The sequence below is a fragment of the Poecilia reticulata genome, linkage group LG15 (genome assembly GCF_000633615.1).
Source record: "Poecilia reticulata strain Guanapo linkage group LG15, Guppy_female_1.0+MT, whole genome shotgun sequence".
NCBI lineage: Eukaryota > Metazoa > Chordata > Actinopteri > Cyprinodontiformes > Poeciliidae > Poecilia > Poecilia reticulata.
In genome coordinates this window covers 13,358,146-13,372,295 of record NC_024345.1, presented here as the reverse complement: position 1 = coordinate 13,372,295, position 14,150 = coordinate 13,358,146, and the positions used below count along the sequence as shown (strand labels likewise).

The 14,150-nt window shown below is 38.0% G+C and overlaps 1 protein-coding gene across 1 annotated transcript in view; it reads right to left on the bottom strand.

The window, feature by feature from the left end:
• LOC103476778 (VPS10 domain-containing receptor SorCS1-like) overlaps positions 1-14,150 on the bottom strand; it is a 62,088-nt gene that overhangs the window by 46,262 nt on the left and 1,676 nt on the right. The gene's annotated exons all lie outside the window — the stretch shown is intronic.

Below are 14,150 nucleotides of genomic sequence, written 5' to 3'. Positions count from 1 at the left end.
ATTTTGTTTTTTTTAAGTCACTGCAAACTTAAGTGGGCCACTCTGAGGCAAGAAGCTCCGGGAAAATAAATCCCACTCCGACCCTGATACTGAGAATAAACTCAAGTCAGAGGAACTTACAAGCAGAACATGCTGCTATAGGTGTTCAACAGCTTTCATAATAAGCAACAGAGTTCAAGATTTATTTTTGTAAACTATTACTTCACAACAATGTTGGGGGTAATTTCTTAAGAAAACATTAACATTTTAATCAAAGCAAGCATTTTTTTTCATGCAACTACTGGTCTTTAAAGCCTTGTTTACTACTTTAAAGATACATTTTTCTTCATCAGAATTAAATCAAAGAAACACCAGAGGAAGCTTAACTTTTGTGTTTATCTCTATAAGTTCTTCCTCAAAAAAAGCCATTTTTTTAAGAGTACAAACACACAACAGGCAGTGGGAGAGGAAAGAAACTTGTGCTGTTATTTATACAAATTAATTGCCAGAATGATATCCTGCCCGTGTTTGCAACCATAAAGCCTGGGCATCATACTGCTCTTCAGGGGAAGCCCTTCTGTGTATCTTGCAGATCTACTTCCTAATTATCAACCGTTATGACTGTATGGGGTGACACTGATGTAAAAAAAAAGTGGTCCATCATGTAAGCAAGGGTTTGGTCCCTTCTCTGTCCTGCAGCTGATTTTCCCTCCTCTGTCCTGCAGCTGAAACAAGTCTTATTATACCTCTGTCTGGCCCTGCACACGAGAATACAACTTGACTATGGATATATTTAAAAACACTTAAGTGAAAGCCAAATATCTTAAAATTGAATCTCAATTACCTCATTTTGACTCTGGAGAGAAATATATGCAAATAATATTTGCATATATATTCTTTATTCTTAAAACATTTTTTTCTGTTTCTCGCTTGGTAAACAATCTAAAATAGATACTTGTATTTGGTTTCTTGAGTCAAAAACCACACCTTCCCAAAGATTTTCTACTTAAATAGTAATGTTTAATTCATTTTTTTCCTCTTTTCTGTAATCTTCTTGCAAACACACAGTCATTAGAAATATTGACATTCATTTATTATTTATTCCCCCCAGTCTTCAATTTTTCTTATTATTCATGGATCCCTGCACAGCTTGCGATTCCCATCATGACATGTCTTACCTTATTCATGCATAGTAAATATTACATAGGATGCCCAAATATGATATTATTAACATTTACAACTGGAAGTTAGTCCAAGTGTGTTCTCACCTTTTATAAAAGGTGAGAACAGACCTTTTAAGGATTTAAGGAGTTCCTTTTTTTTTTTTTTTTTTTGCAATTATCTGCACAGCTTGGTACAACTTTGGTCCCGATGTCCAGAATGGGCTGCAGAGATTTATGATCTACCAGTAAACTAGTTGTACACCTTCCAAAGGTCATACCATCACTGACAGAGTCATTTACAACAAAACAACTTGGACGAGTTGGAAAAGTAGAACAAAATGCGTACCTTTCCCTTCTTCTGTACTGGAATTAATCACAGACGTTTACTTGGGAATAATCAAACAGCTGCAGTGGGATACATAAAACCTTGTTACTGACTGGAGAAGCCTTCTTTCTTAGGAGCGGCGTTTCATGGCTGTAGTTAATACATCAATACAACAATACAATATTCACTTAGTAGTTGTCAGGCGTCAGCTGTTTGAAGCTCAGCATGACCTGCAAACCATTAGATTGTTATTTGAAATCACCAGATGAAGGATCTTCTTTTAATGATTAGAAAAAAGACCTGGTAGCAGAGAGGCACACTCTGTTTCCTACATATTTTCGCCAACCTCTCCCTTTGAATTCCAACAAAGGTGTCATGTACTGCCGCACTCATTAGACTACAACAGCACAAACATGTCTCCAAACTGGATTACCAGACATCCAAGAGAAAGCGAATTGATTTCTCCGCTCTAATCCTTTGTAAATCTCAACCCTTGCAGCTAAATGGACGGGGATAAATTTGATCATTACGTCTAAACAAATGGAGGCCTAATGGGTGACTTTCAGGGCTTAGAGTGAGAGGATTACTGGTGTGAAATGAAGCTGTTAAACGGGATATAGGTGCCCAGACAACGCAAAGCAAACTCTTTTTGCTGAAGAAAGAAACAATTGACACGAGAGCACTCACTGAAATGCATTCCCACTCTCAGCGGCCCGCTGATCCAGCCTCATCAGCTGTTGGAATTAAGTTGCCTCATCAATAAGACTGTCATCACATTTAGCAACAGCAATTAAACAGATGGATGATTCCATAATAGCAATTGTTGCAGGAGTTAGTGATTGGAATATCAATAATAATGGTAATAAAAAAAATTGACGTAGCTTTGATGAATCCAAGCTCGCAAATGCAACAGTGCGGTGGAAAAAAAAAGATTGGTATTAAAATAATTTTAGGAAGCTGTATCTGTCAACATCAACTGAATGTGTTGAGCTAATGAACCGTTTCATGCTCTCTTAGATTACAAATACAAATCTGAGCGTATTTTGAAAGGATGTCATATGGCATACCAACATGAATAACGGCATGATTGTGAAGTGAAGGAAAGATTTATGGTTTTAAATGTAAAAAAAAAGAAAAATATGACCTTATTTCATTTCTACATACTAAAATATTTACCCATTTCGTCTTTGCAAAATAGACAGCATCCAGCTCAGATCGAGAGTATACCTTCACTTTTACCCCATGGTATGTTGGTATGTTCTCAAGTGAATGTAGGTCTGTATTTTCACAGAATTATTCTTAAGCATGAATTCACATAGATCAAATGTGAGGCAAACAATTTAATTGTGCTTGTGCTCTGTAGTCTTGAGTATTTTGTAGTCTTGTACATTTTCTTTCACAATTGGCCTGCATTTACCTGTAATCATCTTTCCATCAACTCAGACAAGCTTCCCTGTCCCAGCTGAAGCATGATGCTGCCAACACTGTGTTTTAATGTATAGCACACTCATATCTATAGCAAAAAGGTGCATTTTGGCATCATTGACCAGGGCATTGTCTTTCATGGGTCTTGTTATGCCCCTTTTCTGACATTAAGAAACTTGAAATGCCTGCAGGATCCTTACTATAATCAAGCAGGACCTGTGTTGATGCAACAGATGTACTGACATCTTATGCATGTTAATGAAGATGAGAGAGAAAATGGGAAAAACCCAAGTGGCCAAAACATACTACAAGCCCAATGTGAATAAAGGGAAAATGTTTAAAATGCATTTATATTATACAGCAATTCCAATAGGAACAATGTTAACCAAAAGTGCCAAATTGAATTTCCATGTAACTTAAACATATTTTAAATATGTTCTACTTTCTCTATAGAGTGCCTCTGAGTGTTATTTTGACCACTTTTATAGCTATTTTCTTTTCTTTTTTTTCTACAGGAGCATTTTTCATAAAGCAAAAAGCCTCATTTGTAAGAGATCTTCTTATGGCATTTTTTTCCCCCAACAATGGCCTTCAGCCACCTTCCTGTACAAGCTACATTTGAAGAGTGCACAGCTAATAGCTCTCTCGTTGACAGCCACTCCCACCTGAGCTGGAGATTTCTAAAATGTCTCAACGGTTATCATGAGCCTCTCTTGGCTGCTTTTCCTTGCTTGTCAGAGGACGCCAATGTTTTGGTAGGTTCGAATGGTATTTCCTTCTTTGAGTGATGGACTGAAGAGAGCTTGCTTATCACTGCTTATTACCCTAACCCTGCTTTAAACGACTCCACAACTTTGTCCTCTGGGTTCCTTGATGTTGTTTCGTCACTGATGTTTGCAAACAAACCACTGAAGCCTTCGTGGACATCTATATCGAAGTCAGAGTATAAATTAAAATCTTGATATCTATGTCAAGATTTTTATTTTATTAATTAAACTGGGTTTAATGAATGTGTTCATGAACCCTCAAATATAAAAAAAACATATTTCACTTTCAACATTTTTCAAACACCTTGTGTGGATCTGTCCTCATAGAAATCAAATAAAATACACAGACGCTTGAGGTGTGAACATTTTTACAAGACACGGTATGCGTTTCAAAAACATTAAGATTTCTCACACTCAATATTACTATTGCGACTAAAGGAACACCAAAATAATGAGGTGAAACAGACGATAGCAGTAGAACAGAAGATCCACCTCTACAAATTAAAACAACAACAACAAAAAAATACAATCAAGTGAGTTGAAATCCCCAATGTAAGTGGAATAGCCCCGGATGAAATTACCACAATAAACAGAATCACTTAACAGCTTTCACAACAGCAGAACCGTCTACTTCAGTTCCACTCTGTGTTGCCCTGTGAAATCTCCCAGCAGCCACCGGACCCAGTGGCACAGCAGCACGCTGCCGCCGCACTTCAATACCACCTGAGCAGGACCTAAAATGTGCAGAGGCTTTTGTCTGTCACATCAATTTATATCAGTTCATTAACAAAGGCAACATTTCCTCGTAGGCCAGCTGTTGTGCTAAAGTTGGCTTGTTTGAAGTCGGAGCGGTTGGCTCTACTGCGTGCGTCAGGTCACGGCAAACATGAATTATAAAAGAAGCATCACAATATCGCTTTGCACAATGTAAACTGCCTACGCCCTCATAAAGCTTGAATATTCACAGATGAGGGAGTTAATCACAGCAGAGAAAGGAAGCAGTTTCAGTAATAAAGTTCAACTGGAGTGTGACTTGTGGTGTAATTCTACCGATGTGTGAACAACTTAGCTGTACTTTCAGTGGGCTCACTTCAGACACTTTGTGTTACAGCTTTGGCTTTCAAGCTGAGCAGCAAGTGTCTGCATTTATTAGGCACCTCATGCTGAGACATGAGCACCGTGTCCAAGTAGAAGCTTGGTTGATAGAACCTCTGAAACGACTTCCATCTTCTTTAGGCTTATGCCCTCGCGTCGTTGACTCTCTCACCGTAATTGAAAGCCCGAGCCAGTTTGGCCGCTTGGACACAGCGGCCCGCTGAGCTTGAAAAGCCTCCGAGTGAACAGGGAAGGGCTCTGATCAATCCACGCAATTATTAGACAGCTATTGGTCTGGCACTTTTAATCCAAGCAGAAAGCTGTACCCGCTGGGCCACGAGCTCTGTGTTTTTTTTTGTGCTTTTTTTCCCCCAAAATCCTTTTAAATCTTCAGCACTCGATCTGTAATGTGGAAGTACTGAGGGAGATGGTGAAAGATTAGTCGTATGTTGACAAACCAAAAGCTTCTTGGACTACTTAATAAAGTGCAATTCCTCTGATGAAGTGAAACAGCAGATGGGATAAATATGCCACGGATGGATTTTTTTTTCCCACCCATATGTCCTATTAGGCTCACCAACTGTGTTTGAGGTTTGCCAATAATGCATCACTATATATCCGAAATCGAGAGCATGAATGACTGAAGCAAACTTATAGTTTTAAATGTGAGGTTTTCCTACATAGGCCAGATGGTGTAGCTCATTTCTATGAGAATTGCAGGTGGCGACTGTTATGTGAAAATGTTCTGAAGCCCGAAATGAGATGTAAACTAAGCAATGGCCAAAAAAAAAAAAAAAAAAAGAATGCTAACAAATGCAATTAACTGGGAGAGAGTTTCATAGATAGAACACAGAGAAAACAACACTACAGCTGAAGGCAGGAAAAGAAAAAAAAAAACATCTCAACAAAACAAATCTCCTGACATATTATTTTAGGAGAGCGTCTCCAACAGCTAATTTCTTCCTTAGCAGCTGCTGCTGCAACCATTCTCAGGCTTTCTGTTTTATTCTGAAGCCGCTCACGAAACTACAGTGAGTCACAAAAGCAAACAGGCTGAGCACACAGCATAAGTCTGATTTAAGCTGCCACACACACAAAAAATTGAAACACAAAAGATGTGTCTATGACACACAAAGGAGGAAAAAGAAGAAGAGGTGAGATCTCATTATGCTCCCCGCAAGTTAGCGTTATGCTTCTCTGGAAAAACAATCTTCACCTGATTTGGATTCTGAATTTCTGCTCCATTGGGCCGCATTTGGCAAAGAAGAAAGGAAACTTGGGAGGCAAGCACAGCTTGGTTATATATAAATAAAAAAAACACACTCAGCAGGATCTGAAGGCATCAGAGAAGCTCGCCATGGGAAGGCTTGGTGACTTGACAGAGCTGAACTCAGACAGCCAGTGGTTTCTGTGCAGAGTTGAGTGTTAAGAGTCGGTGTTTGTCCGTGCCGGAAAGGAGCACCACGGACCCAAAACTTGTCAAAAAAAAAAAAAAAACTTTTCTTAGTGCGACTTCCCATCATTATGTTTTTCATGAATATATTTATTTGTGAGATGTTCACTCCCTGTAACAGTGCAACATCAAGCACACACCCCTCCCCCTCCCCACCCCGACCGCCTCACAAAACTGTCCATCCCGGCCTCCTGGGAGAGAGAAGAACCCGTGAAGGTTCATGCTGAAAGCGTTCGTCAGGCGGTTGTCTGAGCATGTCAGCGAGCTTTATGAAGGAAGCTACATGTGTCCAGGAGGACCAAGAAAGTGAATGGCAATGAGATGGTGAGGAATTAGAATGAAGGATAGTTTAGACTGTTTTTCCAACTCTAATACAGAATATATGTATATCAGGGTGAAATGCACATCAGCAGAAAACGCCTGCAGAAGTCCGCCTTTATTGTTACATTTAAACCTGTCCAACCACCTACATGGCTGTAAGAAACCGAGAAACATAGATAGGAAATCTTCCTGATAGTACTATTTGCTAGACATGATTCTACTAATACCTCTAGAAAGCAGCAGGTAACCGGAGGTTCAGAAAATACAAAATGCCGTCTTACTCTGATCATTGAGTGCAAAATATAGGTGACAGCAACATGCTTCATTGTGGTTCCTGTGACTGAGAGAAGAACACTGATTTTTTTTTCTTGCTTTCCGTTTCAGTGGGATGTTAAAAATGATATCAGAGGAAGTCCGGAAATATGAAGGCTATGTAAAAAGGGACATTTATGTCATGTTTGAAGCTAAGAGAGAGAGAAAGACAGAGCAAAACTCTAATAGGAAGATCGAATGGAGTGCAAAGACATCATTTCTTTTGTTATGCTAACCACATAAATTGTTAATACAAAATGTTAAATATACCTTTGTATATTTAACATACTAGATTGCAGTTAAATATACTCTAGTATATTTAACTGCAATCTGACACACATGGTGGGACGTGGTCTCTGCTCCTGATTGACTGCTTACAACAGGAAGGCCTCAAGAAGCCTTTATCAGTACTGTTCGCATGTCTTCCTATGTTATAGTTCTTGGAAACTGGAATGTGCTAAAATATGGAAAAACATATTTTTAAGCACCAGTGGAAACTACCGCCAATACTGGATTGAAAGTCTCATTACATATTCTTAAAAGGCTGCTATTAAATAAGAAGCTCATTGTTTAGTAGCATGGGTTACACAAGATTTATTTTATCATGACTTATACATTGAAGTACTGAAGGCTATCAGCTGTGAGGCAGGAGAAGCTTCAGCTGTGTGTTAACACAATGTCAGACAGGTAAGACATCAGTAGGAATCCTATTGTTAACTGCCCATCAATCTGGTTAGTTTGTGAGATCAATTTTAATTAGCAAGAAAAATTTAAATCGAACATAAACAATTAATGAAAGACTAAACATCATAAGGGTTTATATCAGAGAGAACCTGAAAGTGTCAGATAATATGTAAAAGTTAAAACATATGAGTAAAAAAAATCTCAACAGGTACGACTTCTTTTGAGGGTCACCAAGAGAAAACTTCTGGTCACGAAAAACAGCATGGCAAGCACAGCCATGACATATAAAGCTACATCTGAACAAAATTACCATTTGGACTGACCACAGCTGAGTTGTGCTGTAACACATACAAAAAAAACCAATCACCACAAACACCGCACAACAACCTTCATGCACAGTGGTCGGGGGCTGATAATTTGTGTTTGCTTTGCAGCCACACAACCTGGACGCCATGCAGTCATTAAGCAAGCCGAACTCTTCTGTACACCGAGGTACTGCAGGGTCTTATGTGAGTCTCCCTGTTTGACAGCTGAAAATCAGGCCAAACTGGGTCATTCGCCATGAGAATCCCCCCCAAACACAGCAGTAACTCAGCAACAGGATGCCTGAAGAAGAGAATAATCAGGGGGTTTGCAAAGGCCATGTCAAAATCCAGAATCAAACTTAAGTATACAAGAGAATGATAAAGAATCAAATGTTTTCAAACTCCTGGCAGATTTAGATGTGAACGTTGTATGCATCCCACCGGTTTGATTCAAAATGTACATGAGACTGGACTCCCTCAAAAGTAAGACAAATCAAGTAAAAGGAGCATCAATTTAGAAAACGAAACCCAACACACTCAATAAGATAAACAACTTACTGGAAGCAGAAATTTTATTTAAGGCTATTAATATGCACTAAAATATTTCAAGAGATAGGAACCCATTGAGTTCAAAAACTGGTTGAGTCCTAAACTAGAAAAAAAAAACTATTAATTTTTAAAGAGCATTGTTTGTCATGTGTTGACATGCATCTAAATAAACAGCTTCTCATCCTAAAAGCCCATTTCCTGATACACAATCTGTAGAATAGAAGATGACATCAGGAGAAGAGAAGGGAATTATGCAAACAATTGGATTTTCAGTATCTATGACTGACATGCAGGGACAACACAGTAGTAGTTTCATTTGTCAAAAAAGTTAAATTATAGCTTTTAGAGCTGAAGGTTATTCTGCAACCTATTGAAAAATAGGGATGTACTTAGTTTCTAACCTGCTGCTTCGTTGCTCCGTCCTTTGTTAAATGAATAATGGCACTGTTATTGTGTTGTTGTTTCTCTGCTGTTGTTTTTAATGTAGTTATTATTTAAATATTAAAGATCTGACATATTTGTAAGAATCTTGACAGTATAAACAAATCTGTCCTTACCTTAACACCTTCCGGTATTGTTCTTATTTAATTCGGACAGTAATATTATTCCAATAATTAAAACTGAACACTTCAGCGTTTCTCAGAGTCATTCTGGACTTCACAACCTATGTACAATGTGTGTGTGTGTGGGTGTGGGTGTGTGCGTGCGTGCGTGTGCGTGTGTGTGTGTGCGTGCGTGTGCGTGTGTGTGCGTGCGTGCGTGCGTGCGTGCGTGCGTGCGTGCGTGCGTGCGTGCGTGCGTGCGTGCGTGCGTGCGTGCGTGCGTGCGAACGTGTGTGTTTGTGCGTGTGTGTGTATGTGGCTTTATATATTGTATATTGAGTCATATATTTAAAGCAATTTATTTTCATTTTTATCTGATTAATTTTCATGAAGGTTTTATGACCTGTTTTGATTTTGGCATACGACTTATAAAAACCCAAAAATCTGTTTCTCAGGAAATTAGAGAAAACGTTCCCCAGATTTAACAATTCAGAGGAGCTGCGGTTATTATGGCAACCAGTAATTCTTTAACACCAGAGCAGAGCCAAAGACTGACCTCCTCCATGCACCACACTCCACAGCTGCGGCATTTGATCCAAAAGGAGACTCAATCAAATATTTAGTGCATATACTGTACAGTAGATGAACACATTTTTAGTACTCATGGTTTCTGTGCTAACATAATTTTTATTAGTCTTGTGTAATATTCAAACTTTCTGAGAAACTGAATTCTGTTAGCCTTGCAGTTCATCAAGGCTAACAGAAATAAAGGCTTGGGATACATCACTCTGTGTGTAATGAATCCAAGAAATATACAGTTATGTTATAATTCATCAAGATGCACCCGTCATACAATATCCAACTCCTGCTTTGTGTCAATCATTCTTGATTAGAAAAAAGGCAGACAGTTGCAAACAGGCATTTTATTTCACATTAAAATAAGCCCCAGATTATATAATCAACAAGTTGAAAATGTTTGGCTCGGAATCTAGTTATAAGATTTCAGCTCTTCTTTCTGTCACTCAACTTTCTCCTTACAAAGTTAGGTGACATTTAGATGAAATGTTGATCTTTTTTTGTAATATTCGACTAGAGTTTTCTTGGATGTTAGATAATTAATCGCAAAGTAATAACCCTGCAGAGTCTTATAAACTAAGGCTATCTTTGTGTGTATTTTTAACCTCTGTGAATCAGTAATATACTGTAAAGAACACGAAACTGTGTCTTTTCAAACATTTGAAAAGAAGCTTGTGTGTAAATAATTTGAAACTCATTGCTCTGATAATTTACTTTCCTCCCTTTTCTAGATATTATTTGTCAGGGAATTATTGGTCAGGCCTTGCTGGCTTATTGTTTTAGTATACGTTACTTATTCTGTCGTATTGAAATTCTCATTTACGAAATGATCATAACAGTTTGAAAGCCCTTCAGTTTCGCAATCCAATAGTAAAACCTTGCAAAACATAGCAGAGCTGCCACGTCCGGTACAAGCTCCAGCTCTGATTCATGTTCCTGTACATTAGATTTCAATACCAAGGTATCAGCCATTGTACTCGAACATTTCACTTTGAAGCAATTCATCAACAGGCTCTAATGATTTGATTAAAAAAAACAGAGTGCAAAAGAATTAGATGATTAGCGGATGTTTATTCTAAACAAAACGTCTTGAGTTGCATTCATGCTGCAGCAGCCTTGAGCGGCTGTCCTGTGGGGCGCGTGTGTATGGCAGATGCATAATTTCAATCAACTTGTGTTCATCAAAGATTCTCTGAACCTTTATGATCATCCAAGGGCAAGACATTCTATAAAGGCGCACATGTGAGGGTGTTTCGAATCCAAAGGTCTTTAGAGTGCAGCAGAGCTTGTTCGGATTCGTCCTCATTGTCCAACGTTTGTCACTTTTGAAGCTAAGGTCTGAAGTTTACTTTGAAATATCAAAATCTGCTAATTTCAAATGGTTCAACTTAAGTTATTGGCTAAATTTCATAGACGTGCGGCTCTATTTTGGAAGTAGTTTAAGCTAATTTAATTATTCCACAGTTGAATTTTCTCACATAATATAAAAGGTGCAGTTTTTTTTTTTTTTTTTCAGCTGTTGTTGTTTTTCCTTTAGTTGAGAAACTAACATGGGGAATCAAAAGATCTAAATTGAATGTCGGTGTGAATGTGTTTGTCATTATATTTGCCCAGTGAGTCAATCAAACTGTCCTTGATCTTGCCCAGTGTGAGCTGGAGGGGAGGCATCAGCCGACCAAGACCTTCAAATCAGTCCCATTTTTATTTTAACCCTCCTTGAGAAAAATATGAGAAATACATAGATAAAAAAAAAACTCTATCTCTCAGTGAAAACAATATGCTCCTGTGCTTCCTGCATTCTTGAGTTGGAAGATTTTAAAGGCTTGAAAAGGGCTTCGTTTTCGTAGTGTGAGCAAAATGTATCATTTAACTATTGAATTTTTTTTTTTCAGAGTTTAAGTGCTGCTGTTTTTTTTTTTGTTTTTTTTTGCTGTTTTAAATCAATAAAGACTGATCTAATAAGGCGGAAATCAAACTTGGTGCTAATAGACAGTTTGACCTGATGACTTTCACCACTTTCCAAAAGATTAGCAGCAGCCCCTCTACTCAGAGGCCATGGTTCTGAACCGAACGAGGTGGACTGCTCCCTCCAGGTCTGGGATCAGTCTCTGCCTCAAGCAAAGGACTTCAAGTATCTTGACAACTTGCTGACAAGTTATAGAAGGGAAAGCATAACTCTCAAATTACTGGTTTGTATATGATTTGACCCTTTATATCTAAGGGTTGCGTTACATGAATCGTGACTGAAAAAGCTGAATATCCTGGATAAATGGTTGGATGATCTCCCTCTGAAGTGGACCCAAGGATAAAATGAGGGGAAGCTCAGAGTGGAGTCACTGCTTCTCTGCGTCAAAGTTGAGATAGTTTTGATATCTAGAAAGCCTCTTTTGGTGCTTCTCTTCAGAGTTTTACTATGGAAATCCCTTTAGGACAAGAGTCTGGAGCAGATTTAGAACTCACTACCGGGACTATTGGTACATCTTATTAAATTAGAACGTCATCAAATTTTTTATTTTAATCATTTAATTCAAAAAATGAGACTGTTACATTAAATATTCTAATTAGACAGCAAAGGGAAGCGCCCTAACACTTTCTGGTAGACTTGCTGATTTCCGGGCTTGGTAAAACGCAGTGGACAAAAATCAGCAGAACACTTGGCACTTAAATAAATCCCTGCTCATGGAGGCTTTGCACTGGACCCCAAAAAGCTCTGATTCTATGCCTCTCCTCTCTTTTTCAACACTGTCGGACCTGGATTATCAAATGCAATCAGAATTCACTTTCTTCTGAAGACACTTTGCCACTGGGTAACAGTACTGTCCTTTTTCTCTTTAGTCCAGATAGGAAGCTTTGGAAAGTGTGTCTAAAACAATTAGCACATTTCCTGGACTTGTCTGTGAATATAGTGGCTCTTGAACATTTGGTTCCAGCTGCAGTTCCTAACTTGTGTATCTCAACTACACTGTTGAATTGACTTTGCTGCACATTCTCCTTAAGCATGTGACTGTCCCTCATTTGTGCGCCCTTTTCTACCACACACTTTCTTTCCTCTCAACTCTTCATTACAAAGTTTTTTTTACTGATTAACTAAAATAAACGTTAATTTTGATGATGATTAAATTATTGAGATCTAACCCTACATGCTGATGGCACATAGGGTAATACAATGTAACCTTAAAAAGTTATTTCAGAAGCCGGAAATAAGGACATGGATCTGAGATAAACAGCTATGCTGATGATATACATGTGTGCATTACTTACTACTCCTGCATTCACTGCCTTAGATGATTTTATCTCTTCAAAACATCCATTGTCTTCTGCCTCTGACCTAATCTTAATATCTGTTTCCAGACAGCGATTTTGGATTTTAACATTACTTAACATAAATTAAATAACAGCCCCAAATGACTATCAACTATCTCAGATATGAAACCATCTAACTTAGCTCATTCTTTCATCCTTAGCCGATCAGGCAACACACTCACTGGTCTCATAGCAAACTCAGTTCAGTTGAGGGTTTACAAATAATTCAGATCATACCTCTTGACTAAAAAGCGTCCATGTAGCAAGCTGTGGTTTTAGTTAAATATGACGGAGCTCCAAATAGATGTTGACATTCCTTGCTTGCACATGAGGCTCTAAATGGAGACAGAGCATGTTACAAGAAATATTCCCTGTTGTTTTAAGTGCTTCCACACTGGCTCATCTTCTCCTCGCAGGGTTTGTTGAGCTTTAAGACCACAGAAGTCACCAAGTGGAAATTGCAAGCTGTGGTAGATACCAAAGGAAGGTAAACTTTGTAATATATATATATATATATTATTATTATTATTATTTTTTGTGTCCAACTTATAGTTTCAATTGAAATGTTTAGCACGTGACCGTTTTTGACTATGCTATTTGACAAAGCAAGAATAGCACCCCAAACCAGCCAGCAGAGTCCAGTGAGACAACTTCTTTGGACAAAACAAAATTGTACCCAAATAAGTTTTCCATAAATTAATAGGGAGTTCAAAAAACTTGGCCATAATTTGGGAGGGTGGCTAATGAAATAGGAATATGAGTCTTAGCTTTCAGTGATGCATCAGTAGATAAAGTATATATTTTAAAATTTACTTTTGATCTTTTTCTAAATTAAACAAAAGAACTTATTAGCCAAGGGCTAATAAGAATAGAACAATATTTTATAATTATCTTTATCTTAATAAATAGGTCATAATATAACAAGTTTCTTTCTTTTTTGTGTGTGGTTTTGTGTGGGACTCTGAGGTGTGGTGACTGCTGTGTGGGAAGCAGAAGGAAGGGTTTAAAGCAGGAGAGCATTCACGAAAAAGCCACCATTGTCCATTTTTATTCAAACTACTGAAAGTAGATCACATCTTAAAATTCTTTATTATTATCATTAATATTATGATGTTTTTGTTAGAGCTGCACAAAATATTAGGTCACAGCAGTGACTGAAATTGTGATGTCTCCAACATCTCAGTTACTTGTTTGCATGCTTTATAGCTTGGAGGCATTATTTCATATGCAGTTCTGTTAGGTGCTATGCATTCCAACTCTACATGCTAACGATGTCCAACTGTGAATGCTCATGGTCTTTTATGCTCTGACCTAATTTAGATTCAAGTTTGTGCAGGCCTATATATATATA